The 15,833-nt window shown below is 37.2% G+C and overlaps 1 long non-coding RNA gene across 1 annotated transcript; it reads left to right on the top strand.

Annotated features, from left to right (window-relative positions):
* Positions 1–1,204: 1,204 nt before the first annotated feature.
* On the top strand, positions 1,205–14,074 carry LOC118728186. The gene is made up of 2 exons (XR_004990816.1): positions 1,205–1,298; positions 13,975–14,074. It is a non-coding gene; the product is annotated as an uncharacterized LOC118728186 (long non-coding RNA).
* Positions 14,075–15,833: the final 1,759 nt, after the last annotated feature.

The raw sequence follows: 15,833 nt of genomic DNA, 5'->3' as shown, positions 1-15,833 counted from the left end.
ATTCTGCTCCTTTCTTTTGCTTGCCTTCCTTGAACAATTATATTGTTGTAATTTCTCTGGCAGTACCCACTACCGTAATCATGTCTACTACAGCCCTGGGGAAATATCCCCTTACAAAATCTCCCTCCCATGCAAACAGTGAGTCTTTATGAGGGAAATTCCATTTCTAGTTCTTTTTTGGCTTTCACTAACATTGCTCTTTCCGGTTTGTAAACATCTCCCCCAAATGACAAGTAGCCTCTAAGTGACTGACTCATGACTTGAGATCCCACACACAGTGAAGTACATCTTTAGCCTTTATAATACTCCCAAACCCCAGAAATGTTTAGACTCTGAAAAGCAGAATTACCCAACTGTGTTTTAGAGGACAATCTGTTCTTCTAGTGAACTAACACGTATATTACACAAGGAACTGGGTCAAGGGTGGTGACAACATACAAAAAGAATAAGCCACAGTTCCTGACTTGTAAATTCAAGTCAGTGAGACTTCTTTACCTGGAACGACTACAGCATAGTTCCATAAATGGGAGTTCAGTGGGCATGCTTTCAAAGGACAGTATTTGCACGATGGTTAAAAACGTAAGTTCGGGCGTGAAATAGACCTGGATCAAATTCTGGCTCTACAGCTTATAAGCCTTGTAACATTAGCAATGTCATTTATTCTCTCCTAGTCTTAGCTTGCTCATCTGCACAATGGGGATAATAATAGTTCAGACTTCTTAAGGTTGCTGTAAAGATTACATGAGTTAAGTGCTGGCAGAGTCAATGCTTTATAAACGTTAGTGATTATTATTTTTCCCCTCAATCTCTCCCATTTATAAGAGCCATATATTTTGTCTATTGTGCTAAGATGAAATTATTTAGGGAGCCAGGCCTGCAGGTTAACATAATAAACCTTAGGACACTGATGTGCCAGAGGACAAAAGAGGCAATAACGATCAAGAGGACTGGGATGCCAGATTAGGCTAAAGTACCCCACACCTTTATAAATACCAAACATTAAGAAGACTACTCAAATAGCTGTGGGACATGGTGGCAAGAAAAAAACAAACATGTGATTGAGTCAGCTTTCTGGCCCACTTCCACTTCTCTCCTCCCATCATTTCCCACCCCCAATTTTAGCAAGGACCAATCTCAAGCAAGCCCAGCCCAGAGGCAGCAGGTAGTGATAGTAACCTTTAGCTAGAGTGTGCACAGAGCCAAGAAACCTCCACAGCTCTCTCCAGCAAAGGCAGTTCCCAGATGCACCCCTGGAAAGATGTAACATTTGTTCACCATGAATTTTCCAAGTTTACATGGTAAGGATTGATCTTTCCAAATTGCAACATTTTGAATAAACCTGAGTGGGAGACTGAGTCATGAGTTTATTTTGTAATCGATGGACAGATTTTGTCATTTTATTGCTCAATTTCTATCTCTGAGACAATAACAAACTCAATATTTGATTCCTGCGGTGATGACTTTTAATCAACTTTCGGGTTTAACATTCTTCATTCCAATGGGATTACACTAACAAAACTGATTATGTCATTCAATAAGTGGAAAGCAGCTGTTTCCAGATGCTGGCCTGGCCAGCATGTAAAGTAGTGCTGCTGCCATTTTTACCCCTACCTCCATAATGCACACATTTTATTATTGAAAATATCAAACATGTACAAAAGTTAATATTACAAATCTTATGCATTTATTGCACAGTTTTAACAATATTCATTTAACTCATTTTAACGTTCTGTTTCATTTAGCCATTCCTCTCCCTAAATTAAAAAAAAGAGGACTGTTAAAGATTAAAGCAATTCTCAGACATTGTCATTTCACTCACAAATAGATTAATATGTATATCTAGCAGATTAAAGTGGGTTTTTCCAACATAATCATACTTCTAGTTATAAGACAAATAAATTCTGTGGATGTACTATACAGCTTTGTGACTACAGTTAACAATGCTGCATTGTAAATTTGAAAGTTACCAAGAGAATAGAGCTTAAAAGTTCTCATGGTAAGAAAAAAATTGTAACTATGTGAGGTGATGGATGTTAACTAAATTTATTGTGGCTAATTATTGCATTATATATATGTTGAATCATTATGTTGTACACCTTAAACTAATACAGTATTATAAATCAATGATATCTCAATAAGACTGTAAAACAATCATAATACTATACTAATGAACAGTAATTTTCTAATATTAGTTAATACTTGGTCCAATTTTAGTTTTCCCTGATTCACAAGCTCTGCACTGGAAAAGATATTTGAAATGAGGAATTAGAGACTCTATGTGACTTGCCTTGTGCAAGGTCATAGAGCCAGTTAATGAATGAGCTGTGACTAGAATCCAGCTCTCTCAATCCACTTTCAGTGCCCCTCTTGCCTTTCTCATGGTTTTTCTTTGTTTTCTACTCTCCACTACCACCTCTGATTGTCTTTCCTAAATTTCTCCATTTTCAAGAATATATTGTCCTCTAAAACACAGTGGTGACTGAACAGTCACCAGTTTCTATTTTATCATGAAAAAAGCAACAATAAGAAATAAAATCATGATGTTAAAAATAACGATTACTCTATATGTCCTCAACTGAAGACTGACAACAAATCAATGCCAGAGATGATTACTGTCTCAGATGACTTTGGCAACTTCTTATTCATATAGTAAAGCCAATGACATTCCAATGTTTCTGTCTGTACACGTTTGCTCTTCTTCTGAATGCATGGCTTTCAAAACACTTGGGAAATTTGCTAATAGTTGGCCACAATTCCAGTACTATCCTGAAGCAGTGGCACGCCTGGCACATGCAAACAGGTAGTGAGCAGACTAAATGTACTATAGAAGTACATAAAGATTAACAGGTAAAGCTCTTAATAGTAGCTGCTCATTTGGGCTTGCTGGAGGATTGGCAGGTGGTCCTCAAAGGTCAGGACCCATGTTGGAGAATCTGTGAGATTATGGGTGTGCAGAATGTAGAGTACCAGGTGTATATGGAAAGAAGTTTGAATTTTTATGCTAACGCTAAACAAGCAAGTAAATCAACAAACCACCAAGCCAATCCATGTTAAGTAGTTAGCAATGTAAAATAAAGTTTCTATATATTTTCTTTGGATAAATATCTCCATAAAATGTTTGCAAGATTTTAACTTCTGGCCTCAGTCTGGTATTTTACCTGAAAGAAACATACCTTTTATGTTGGTCTGAAACAAAACTTGGGCCAATTGCTTAGAAAGTAGATCCACCACATCATGACCCCTTGAGCCAGACTTTGGGGTGGGCTTCAGACTGCTTGGGTGATGACAGGTAGGGTTTGAGTAATACTTAGGTTCTTGGATTTTTGGTAGCCACTGAAAATCATTGGTTATAGATGCAGAAGGAGAAGGCAAGCTTTTCCCAACTGGTTGGAACATGAAAATTAGACAGCAATAACCTGAAGTTATGTTCAAATAAATTTGGTGTTCTATCATGCCAAGGCCATGGTGTTTTTCAGACCAGTCATTTCCCACCATAATTAGTGAAGTGCTATTTAATTTCATCCTGTCTTGTTATAATGCATAATTAGTGAGAAATGGGGGCTTAAACAGCTTAAGTCATTTACCCCAAATAGTTGTCAATCTCATTGTTATTGGAGTCCAGAACTGATTCTTCATTATTTTTACTATATGAGAATCTCCCGTATGAGAATCTGCCTTAGTTTTCTCATATGTTAAATGAGGTAATGATAGTTCCTCCTTTGTATAATTTATGTGAGGCCTCAATGAGTTAAAATATATAAGCACTAAGTAATATAAGTATTTATTCACTTATTTATATATTCACTTAACAAATATTTGTTTATTACCTCTCATATATGCACACAGGAAGGAGCTAAGCATAAGCACTCTGAGTAATACAAAGGATAAAGACAGGCTACTTCCTTCAAAAAATGTATAATCTCATAAGGAAGACGAGACATACTTTATGAATCTATGTCACAACCTGTGCTAAATGAGAAAAACAGGCAAGCTATAAGAGATCAAGAAAAGATATAACTTCTAGCTAACTTTCCTCTTCTTTAAAACACCTCAGGTTTCACCTCCTCTAGAAATACTTACTTCATTGACACCTTTATCCATTCCATCACTAAGTCCTGATATATCTCTCTCCTCTCTTTCTCCATAATACCCTAGGCACAGTACTCTCATTTATCCTCCATGCTTCACTACATAGTCCATTTCTGTCTCCTCCACTAGACTGTGGTTTAAGAGTAAAAACCATGGCTTATTCATCTCTGTTTTCCTAGGACATTGCATAATGTCTGGCACACAGCAGATTGTTATCTCTGTTAAATGAATAATGTTTTCCTATAATGAAAAGTTTACTGGAAAGAAGGCCATAAAACGTAGGTTCTGGTTTTAATCCTGCTACTAACCTAAACTCTCTGAGCTTTATAAGTCCTGCTACTCATCTGTGATTGATACAAATTGAACAAAATGACCTTCAGGGGTGCTTCTTGTCCTGCTATACTATAGCTATTTCTTCTTCCATGTCATGGGATGTCTGAGGGCTGAGCTATTACTGTATATCTCTTCTCTACAATAAATGTGTATTAAAAATTGCACACCTGTCAGAATGGCTATCATCAACAAATCAATAAACGACAAGTGTGGGTGAAGATGCAGAGAAAAAGGAACCCTGGTGTACTGCTGTTGAGAATGCAGATTGGTGCAGCCACTGTGGAGAACAGTATGGAGTTTCTTCAAAAACTAAAAAAAAACTCCCATTTGACCCAGTAATCCCACTTCTAGGAATATATCCCAAGAAGCTGGAAACATCAATCAATATAGGGGTGCTGCTATGAACATAGGTGTGCAAAGATATATGCACCCCTATGTTCATAGCAGCACCATTTACCATAGCTAAGATTTGGAAACAGCCTAAGTGCCCATAAGCAGATGAGTGGATTAAAAAACTCTGGTACCTCTACACAATGGAATACTATGCTGTGCAAAAAAGAAGGAATTCCTACCATTTGCAACAACATGGATGAAACTGAAGAGCATTGTGCTAAGTGAAATAAGTCAGAGAAAGATAAATATCACATGATCTCACTCATCTATGGGGAATAGTGAACAACATAAACTGATGAACAAAAACAGATCCAGAGACAGGGAAGCATCAATCAGACTGTCAAACCTCAAAGGGAAGGTAGGAAAGGGTGGGGATAGATGGAAGAGATCAACCAGAGGACTTGTATTCATGCATATAAGCCTAACCAATGGACACAGCCAACAGTGGGATGAGGGCATGAGTGGGGTGTTGGAAATGTAATGGGGGTGGTGAGGACACATATGTAATACCTTAAATAACAAAGAAATTAAAATGCAAAAAAAAAAAAAGGGTGGGAGTAAAGGGGAGAGATCAACCAAAGGACTTGTATGCATGCATATAAGCCTAACCAGTGGACACAGACAACAAGGAGGTGAGGGCATGAATGGGGAGGATTTGGGAAGGTAACGGGGAGATTATGACAAATATGTAATACTTTAATCAATAAAGAAATTTTAAAAATAAAAATAAAAGTTGTAGTGGACATACAGATGGCCAAAACTCATGTGGGGGGAAAAACAAAAACAAAACTCAAAGTCAATGATCATCAGAAAGATGTAAAGTAAAATGGTAGTATCACCTCACACTTGCCAAAATGGCAACTGTCAACAAATCAACAAATGACAAGTGTTGGAAAGGTTGTGGAGAAAAGGGAACTCTAGTACACTGCAGGTGAGAGTGCAGACTGGTGCGACAATTATGGAGAACAGTATGGAGTTTTCTCAAAAAATTAAATATGGAATATATCTAAAGAATCCTGAAATACCAACCAGAAGGAATACATGCACCCTAAGTTCATAGCAGCACAATTTACAATAGCTTAGATTTGGAAACAACCCAAGTGTTCATCAGGACAGTTTAAGGGACTTGTGGGACAACATGAAATGTAACAATATTTGCATCATAGGGATACCAGAAGAGAAGAAAGTGAGCAGGGGTATAGAGAACGTGCTTGAAGAAATAATGGCAGAAAACTTTCCTAACCAGGTGAAGGAAAGGAGTCACACAAATTCAGGAGGTATTTCCAAGCAAGAAGACACCAAAGTTGGAGGAAACAAAATTCTAGTAAATGGGATCCAGCAATACATGAGAAAGATCATACACCATTACCAAGTAGGATTTATCTCAGGAATGCAAGGATGGTACAATATCCACAAATCAATAAACATGATACATCACATAAACAACTTGAGAGATAAAATCACATAGTCATATCAATTGATGCAGAAAAACATTTGACAAAATCCAACACCCTTTCTTGATAAACACTCTCAACAAAGTGAAAATAGAAGGATCATATATCAACATAATAAAAGTTATATATGATAAACCCACAGCTAACATCATACTCAATGGGCAAAAACTAAAACCATTTCCCCTAAGAACAGGAACAAGACAGGGATGCCCACTCTCACCACTCCTGTTTGACATAGTACTAGAAGTATTAGCCATTGCAATTAGATAAAAATAAGAAATCAAAGGCATCCAAATTGGAAAAGAAGAAGTAAAGCTGTCCTTATTTGCAGATGACTTGATATTGTACATAATAAACCCGAAAAACTCCAATAAAAAAACTAATAGACTTAATAAATGAATTCAGCAATGTAGGCAGGATACAAAATTAATGCCATGAAATCGATGGCATTTCTATACACCAGTAGTGAACTTATAAAAAGAGAGACTAAAAAAACAATCCCATTTACCATCGCCTCAAAAAATTTAATATATCTAGCCAAAACCGATTTGGCTCAGTGGTAAAGCATCGGTCTGCGGACTGAAAGGTCCCGGGTTCAATTCCGGTCAAGGGCATGTACATTGGTTGTGGACACATCCCCTACAGGGGCATCTAGTCGATGTTTCTCTCTCATTGATGTTTCTAGCTCTCTATCCCTCTATCCCTCTCTCCTCCTCTCTGTAAAAAATCAATTAAAATATATTTTTTAAAAATTTAAAATATCTAGGAATAAACTTAACTAAGGAGGTAAAAGATTTATATGCAGAAAACTACAGGACACTGAAAAAATAGATAGAGGAAGAAGTAAACAATTGGAAGAACATACCATGTTCATGGATTCGTAGAATCAACATAATTAAAATGTCCATACTACCCAAAGCAATCTATAGATTCAATGCACTCCCCATTAAAATACCAATGGCATATTTCACAGACCTAGAAAGAACTCTCCAAACATTCATCTGGAATAAAAAAAAGATTCTGAATAGCCACAGCAATCCTGAGAAAGAAGAATAAAGTAGAAGGGATCTCAATACCAGATTTCAAGCTGTATTACAAAGCCAGTTCTCAAAACAGCCTGGTACTCACACAAGAACAGACATATAGACAAATGGTATAGAATAGAGAATCCAGATATCAACCCAAACCACTATGCTCAATTAATATTTGACAAAGGAGGCATGAACCTACAATGGAGTCAAGACAGTTTCTTCAATAAATGGTGTTGGGAAAATTGGAAAGATACATGTAAAAAAATGAAAGTAGATCACCAACTTATACCATACACAAAAATAAACAAAAATGGTTACAGGACTTAAACATAAGACTGGAAAACATAAAAATACCAGACGAATTCACAGGCAGAGAAATATCAGACATATGCCAAAAGAACTTCTTCACTGACACTGCTCCTAGAGCAATGGAAGCTAAAGAGAAAATAAACAAATGGGACTATATCAAAATTAAAGCTTTTTTTACAGCAAAAGAAACCATCAACAAAATAACAAGAAAGCCCATTCTATGGGAAAACCTATTTGCAAATGTTATTACTGATAAAGGTTTAATCTCCAACATCTACAGGAAACTTATACAACTTAATAAAAGGAAGATAAATGATCCAATAAAAAAAAATGGTCAATGGACCTAAATAGAATCTTTTCGAAAGAAGACAGAAGGAAGGCCAAGAGACACATGAAAAAATGCTCAAAGTCACTAATTATCCAAGAGATATAAATAAAAACAACAATGTGGTACCATCTCACATCTATCAGAATGGCTATCATCAACAAATCAACAAAGTACAAGTGTTAGGGTGGATGCTGAAAAAAAGGAACCCTCATGTACTGCTGGTGGGAATGCAGACTGGTGCAGCCATTGTGGAGAACAGAATGGAGTTTCCTCAATAAACTAAAAATGGAACTCCCATTTGACCCAGTAATCCCACTCCTGGGAATATATCCTAAGAAAATAGAAACACGAATCAGAAAGGATATATGCACCCCTATGTTCATAGCAGCACAATTTACAATATCTAAGATTTGGAAACAACCTAGGTGCCCGTCAGCAGATGACTGGATCAGAAAATCATGCTACATCTATACAATGGAATATTATGCTGCCATAAAAAAGAAGGAATTCTTACCATTTGCAGCAACCTGGATGGAACTGGAGAACATTATGCTAAGTGAGATAAGCCAGTCAATGAAAGGAAAATTCCACATGATCTCACTCATTTGTGGATAATAAAGAACATTATAAACTGATGAACAAAAAGATAAATGCAGAGGCAGTAAAGCATCAAACAGACTGTCAAATTACAGCAGGAAGTTTGGGGAGAGGTGGGGGAGTTAAGAGATCAACCAAAGGACTTGCATGCATGCATATAAGCATAACCAATGGACGCAAAACACTGGGGGTTGAGTGCGGTGTATGGGAGTGGGGGGGCAATGGTAATATATGTACACATATAATACCCTAATAAAAAATGGAGAGAGAAAAAAATAAAAAATATATAAAATGCCATAGGTTAAATACAAAGATAGAATCTTAATATAGCAAGAGAAATGCAGTTATTACCTACAAGGGAGCACCCATACAACTGACAGCATATTTATCAAAAGAAACTTTGTAGGCCAGAAGGGAATGCCAAGAAATATTAAAGGTCATGAAAAGCAAGGGCATACAGCCAAGATTACTTTACCCAGCAAAGCTATCATTTAGAATTGAAGGTCAGATAAAAAGCTTCATAGACACAGAAAAGCTAAAGGAACTCATCACCACCAAATCAGTATTGCATGAAATGTTAAAAGGTCTTTTTAAGAAGACAAATTATATAAAATAATATGAACAAAAAGTGGTAATCAATACATATTTTCAACAATTGAATCTAAAAATCAAAATAAATAAACAAGGGATCCAATGAACAAAATGAACTAATGAACAAAATAGATGCAGAGACACTGAAGTATTCAACAGACTGATGAATTTCAGAGGGGAAGGGTTTGGGTGGAGAGTTTAACTAAAGAAATTATATGTATATATGCATAAGCCATGGACAGACAATAGTAGAGTAAAAGCCTGGTGAGGGTGTGGGGAGGGTGAGGGAGAGGGTCAATGAGGGGAAAAGAGGAGCATCTGTAATACTTTCAACAATAAAGTTAAATTTTAATATATTTTTCCTTTATTTATTTATTTTTGAATTTAATAAATCTTTATTGTTCAGATTATTATGATTGTTTCTCCTTTTCCCCCCATAGCTCCCCTCCACCCGCTTTCCACCCCACCCTCTGCCTTCACCTATCCCCCACTGTCCTCATCCATAGGTGCATGATTTTTGTCCAGTCTCTTCACCCACCCCCCATATTTCTTTCCCCCTGAGAATTATCAGTCCCCTCCCATTCTGTATGCCTGATTCTATTATATTCACCAGTTTATTCTGTTCTTCAGATTTTTAATTCACTTGATTTTTAGATTCACTTGTTGATAGATATGTATTTGCTGTTAATAATTTTTATCTTTACATTTTTCTTCTTCCTCCTCTTCTTAAAGAATACCTTTCAGCATTTCATATAATACTGGTTTGGTGGTGATGAACTCCTTTAGCTTTTTCTTATCTGTGAAGCTTTTTATTTGACCTTCCATTCTGAATGATAAGTTTGCTGGGTAGAGTAATCTTGGTTGTAGGTTCTTGCTATTCATCATTTTGAATATTTCTTGCCACTCCTGTTTGGTCTGCATAGTTTCTGTTAAGAAATCAGCTGACAGTCGTATGGATAGTCCCTTGTAGGTAATTAACTGTTTTTCTCTTGCTGCTTTTAATATTCTCTCTTTGTCTTTTGCCCTTCACATTTTAATTATGATGTGACTTGGTGTGGTCCTCTATGGATTCCTTTTGTTTGGGGTTCTGTGTGCTTTCTGGACTTGTAAGTCTATTTCTTTTACCAGGTAGGGGAAGTTTTCAATCATTATTTCTTTGAATATGTTTTCAGTATTTTGCTCTCTCTATTCTTCTGGCACCCCCATAATTCTGATGTTGGTACACCTGAAGTTGTCCCAGAGGCTTCTTACACTATGTTCAACTTTTTGGATTCTTTTTGCTTTTCTGGTAGAGTGTTTTTTGCTTCTTTGTATTTCAAATCTTTGACTTGATTCTTGCATTCCTCAAGTCTGCTGTTGGGTCTCTGTATATTTTTTTTTTTATTTTAGTCAGTATATGTTTGATTTCCAGTTGGTCCTTTTTCATATCCTCAAGGGTCTCATTAAATTTATTGGCCTTTTCTAGGAAATTCTTGAAAAACCTTATAATCGTGGTTTTGAACTTCATATCCAGTCATTTGTTTTCCTCCATTTCTTTCATTTGTGACCTGTTTCCTTGTATACTCATTTTCGCTGCTTCCCTGAGTTGGTAGGGTGGCTTTGTGTGTGAGGTGTCCTATATGGTCCAATGGGTCAGCCTCCAAGTTACCTGAGGTGGACTCTCTTGGTGCACCCCTTTGTGGACTGTGTGTACAGCCTTATTGTAGTTTAGTCTTGATTGTTTTGGTGTCACTGGGAGGAATTGACCTCCAGGCCAATTTGCTGTGAGCACCCGCTGTGTCTATAATGGAAGAACTGCTGGCTGGAGACACATTTATGGGGCAGGACTTATTTCAGTGGAGCTTTGGTGCTCACTGAGTCTGCCTCTTGAATGTGTCCCTTATGAGAGTAGTTGAAATCTAATGTTGTTTCACACAGACCACTAGATACACTAGCTTCTGGATCTCCAATGGGGTATAGGTCAGCTAATGTCTGAGGCCACCCAGCAGGAGCTACAGCGAGAACTACTGTTTTCTCCTCTTTGCTTGGGGTTTGAAGGTTTTGGAGCTGTCTGACTGGAGCTGCAGTTTGTTTGGTTAAGCTGCGATAGGGCAGGCCATTTATATGCAAAAGCTGCTGAACAGAGCTTGGGTGGGTTTGTTGATTGTGTGGGGCAGAATCTCAGGGCGTCACTAGACTAGGGTGTGGCAAATAACGATGGCTGACAGTCAGCCTTGACTGCATCTCCAAGTTTGCAAATCCCCATGACCCAGCGCAGTAAACAATGATTGTTGGGCACACCTCTGAAAGAAAGTGACCCTCACTTTCTGACTTGATGGCCGACAATCCAGCTTCTCCCCATAGGAGATTGGGTACCCAGAGTCTCCTCAGAAACTATAGATTTCAGAGTAATCAGGAGCTTGTCTCCCTTTGGGTTGAAAAAAAGGAGCACATCCAATTGCCCTCCACCAGCCCAATTCTCACACCTCCGTACCTCAGCTTTTCAGGGCTTGTGCTTTTAATTCTCTTTCCTTCTAGTTGTACAACTTCCACTCAGTCAGATTTCCCGTGGTTCCAAGTGATAGACATTTTGTCTTTTAGCTGTAGTTTTGAAATTGTTGTATGAGGCAGCAGTTTAGGAGTTTACCTATGTCGCCATATTGGTTTCTCCAAATTTTTAATATATTTTTATTGATTTCAGAGAGGAAGGGAAAGGAATATGTAGATAGAAATATCAATGATGAGAGAGAATCTTCAATCAGCTGCCTCCTGCATACCCCAAACTGGGGATTGAGCCCAAAACTCAGGCATGCGCCCGGACTGGGAATTGAGCCATGATTTCCTAGTTCGTAGGTAAATGCTTAACCACTTAGCCATGCTGGCTGGGCAAAGTTAAATTTGTAAGAGTAGTAATGGAAACTATAGAATCTCAGTGACTTTTAAATTTCTTTCCAAAGTTCCTCAGGTTAAAAGTAATCTTTCTAAATTAGGTTAGCATGAAGAGGAGATAGTAGAAAAATAAACAGATGTAGGGATGCTTGTGGTGTGTATTTCTTTTGGGCTATGTGAAAACATATGGCTATTTGTAACAACAGTGACAAAAACAATGTGTAACTCAGTATGACTTCAACTTCTTTCTCTTTTCTATGTCAGTGTATTTCCACTCTGGGCAGCTTCAGCTCAGTAGTTATCATGTTTCACATTTTTGTGAAAGAATTAACTGAGCACAGGTCATCCTTCAGTACTCATAGGAGATTGGTCCCAGGACCCCCTCAGATATCCAAATCCACAGATGCTCAGCTTCCTTATATAAATGGCATAGCATGTGTATATAACCTGTACATACCCTTCTATATATTTTAAATAAACTCTAGATTATTTATAATCCCTAACACAATGTAAATGCCATTCAAATACTTTTTATACTGGATATTTTAGAAAATAATGGGAAAAAGGTACATGTTATGGACAGATGCAACCATTGTAGGCCTAACTACATAGTACATGTTTAAAACAATGTAATATATGATTTTTAATATTTTTTATCACCAGTTGGTTGAATCTGCATATGTGAAACCCACAAATATGTAGGGATTACTGTTTATAGAAATCACCCTGAACCAGGAATACCACAAACCTTCCTTTGTTCCTTCCTTTGTTCCTTCCTTTGTTCCTTTCTTTGTTTTCTGCAACTTTCCTTCCTCTCACATCCTTAATCCAAGCTCTCTGGTTCAGCTTCTCACATGCTTCAATGCTCTGGAGTCCTCATTCCTGACCCTTTCACCCTTGGCCCCATGAACTACCTTTTATCTATTCAGTATATTTACCCATTCATCAGCATTCATTAAATACCTACTTTCTATCAGGGCCATAGTATGAATCTCAGAAAGTTTCATAGATGAGATATTTGAGCTGGATCTTGAAAAAGAATAGAAGTATGCTGGGTATGGGGTGGGAGATGAATAAAGAAACATTATTCTGGGCAGAGGAACAACATGTACAAAGTCAATGAGGCATAAAATTCATAACACATGTAGGGGTCCAGTAAGTAACTCAGGATACCTAGAGAACAGGGAAAGAATTGGAAGTGATGTTGGAAAAGTGAACAGAGGACAAATAATGAAGTGTCATTATGCTGTGCTCTGGGGTTTGGATTTTATCCAACAGGTTATAGGAAGACATTGAAAGCTTTTAGGCAGAAGTTTAAAAATCAGATTTACATTTAGAAAAATTACTGTGACAGTAGCAGGATGGATTGTTTGGAAAGAAAGACAAGTAATAGAAAGAGAACTTGTCAGAACAATATTGCAATATTCTATGTGAAATAGAGAGAAGTTTGAGCCAAAACCAAGATAATGTGAATGAATATAAATAGACAGCTGGGCACATGAATGGGATATTTATTTAAGTGGTAGATGACAAGACTTAGTAACAGATTAAACGAGAGAGATGAGGGAAAATGTTTCTGATTCCATTGGGTTTTTTAATGTAAGTGCTGTTTATTAAAACAGAAACACGGCAGAAATCATGCTTGAAGGAAAAGTTAACGAGAATTGCATGATTCTGTTCAGCTAATAAAAATCAATATTGATACCAATTATTTGATTTCTTAGTGAGAAATGTACTTAGGAATCCATTAATTTAAAAAGCAATTTTAGAAACCAAATCTTTTATAAAACTGGAATGGAAGAGAAAAAAATACATTACCATTACCTTGACCTCATTAAGTTTCTTCTGTAGAGCTTTTTAGCTGCATTGTATGAAACAAATACTATACCCCTCCAGTCTTCATTATAAAGCTGGTGTGTGTGTGTGTGTGTGTGTGTGTGTGTGTGTGCGCGCGCGAGGGCGCGTGTGTGTGTGTTTTCAGAGACTTAGAGCCAACTCAATTAGTTATGCTGATGGAAAAAAGACTAGCACAAGTAATTGAAAACCACAGACAATTCAAAGCTCCATGGACAACTACTAGGGAAAAAATGTGGCCTCCTATAGTTCTTTGGAACCCAGAGTTGACCTCACTGGCAAATAAAAATGGTCAGGCAGTAATCCTCATAGAAAGTTTATGTTGTAGAAATCTAAGATTATAAGTAGGATGTAAGAGAAAACAGTGAGAGGAAGTAATAACATAATAACAATGAAGCATAAAATTAAGATTAAAAAACTATTCATTATTATTATCACACAGCTAGGAGTTGGATTATTTGAAAGAGCCAAGGATGAAAAATGAAATACTGCAAAATGGACAGATCTACACATTCCTATTTTTGGGTTAGAACTACACAGAGTCTTATGGTTTCAACATAGCCCAAAAGATCTCTAGAGAGATCTGAAACAGGAACTATTATTTATTTGTAATTTAGAATGAAAAATCTAAAAGTTATATCTTATTTCTTTCCTTCACATCCTATACTCCCCAAAAGCAGTGTGCCCTGATAGTTCTACCTACAAAATATGTCCTGAATCCACCCACTTCTCTCCATCTTCTCTGTTACCACCTTAGTACAGGCCACTATCACCTTTTGCATGGATTACTGAAATAGCCTTATAACTAGTCTCTCTGTTTCTACTCTAATCCCATTACACAAACTATTCTCTACCTGGCAGTCAAAGAAATCTTAGCAAAATTACACATAGATCATGTAATCCACATCTTTAAAACTTTGCAATGCCTTCTCATTGTGTTTAGAAAGAACCCAAGTTGACTAAAACAGCCTTAAAAATCCATACTATCTGGTCTCTACCTATTTCTCCACCTTATGTCTCATGAAATAAGAAATTATTTCTCACACATCCATGAAGCAATTTTTATCTTTTTAAAATGAGCTATAATTCGCATACAATAAAATTTACCCACTTTAAAGTGGACAATTTCATGGTTTGTAGTATATTCTCTGGAGGGAAAAAAAGGGGGTTATACAAAAAGTAACCTAACAGGATGATCTGAATATAAATTCTTAACTGGGCAGGTCATGGTGAGCAGTCAAGCTCCAGGCCTGTAACTTCTTTAGTGAAAGTTTTAGGCCAGCACTGTTTATTGTTCTTGTGCATCTACGTTAACACACCTTTGAAATATTACAAGTAAAATCCCTCAAAGAGGTATTAACCCTTAAGAGAACACATAGTCTTGTTAACCATTCTGTAATCTAGTCCCCATCTTGCTTTCTCCAATCTTCTTTATGTCCTCTCCTTAATTTCAAATGCACAGAAGACACAAAATTGTTATTCTGAGCATTTGATATCCTGCTTGCCAGCATATGTTACAAGGTTTGTGAGAATAAATAATTAATCTTTTCTGTCAAAGAGCAGTTTAGACAACTGCCATTTTGGACTGCGTTACTTGGCAGCTGCCATGTTGGCCACATAGCTTGAAGCTCTCCTGAGGGCTGCCATCTTGAAACAGCAAAAGGCCAGCCCCTCCCTTTGAATTAGCCAATCACAAAAGACTGTGTGCCTGAGCTCTAATCAAAAGCAAGGGACAGGTCACATGCATCAGGGATAATAAAGCGGAGCAGACCACCTGCTCTGTGTGTGCATGCTTCCAGACCATGTGGGTGCACCCTTCTACATAGAAGTAAAGATGTTTGCCTTGCTGCCTGGCTTTCGGGTATATTTTGTATTCTACCAGGACACCTGACTTGGGGGACTCACCTTATTTCTAACAGGTTGACTCAAATAAACTTTTATAAAAATTCTCTACAATTTTGTATGTTTCTTTTGTCCACAATTCAT

The sequence above is a fragment of the Pipistrellus kuhlii genome, unplaced genomic scaffold, assembly GCF_014108245.1.
Source record: "Pipistrellus kuhlii isolate mPipKuh1 unplaced genomic scaffold, mPipKuh1.p scaffold_m20_p_29, whole genome shotgun sequence".
NCBI lineage: Eukaryota > Metazoa > Chordata > Mammalia > Chiroptera > Vespertilionidae > Pipistrellus > Pipistrellus kuhlii.
The sequence above is the reverse complement of the archived record's forward strand: the minus strand, read 5'-3'. Positions and strand labels throughout refer to the sequence as shown.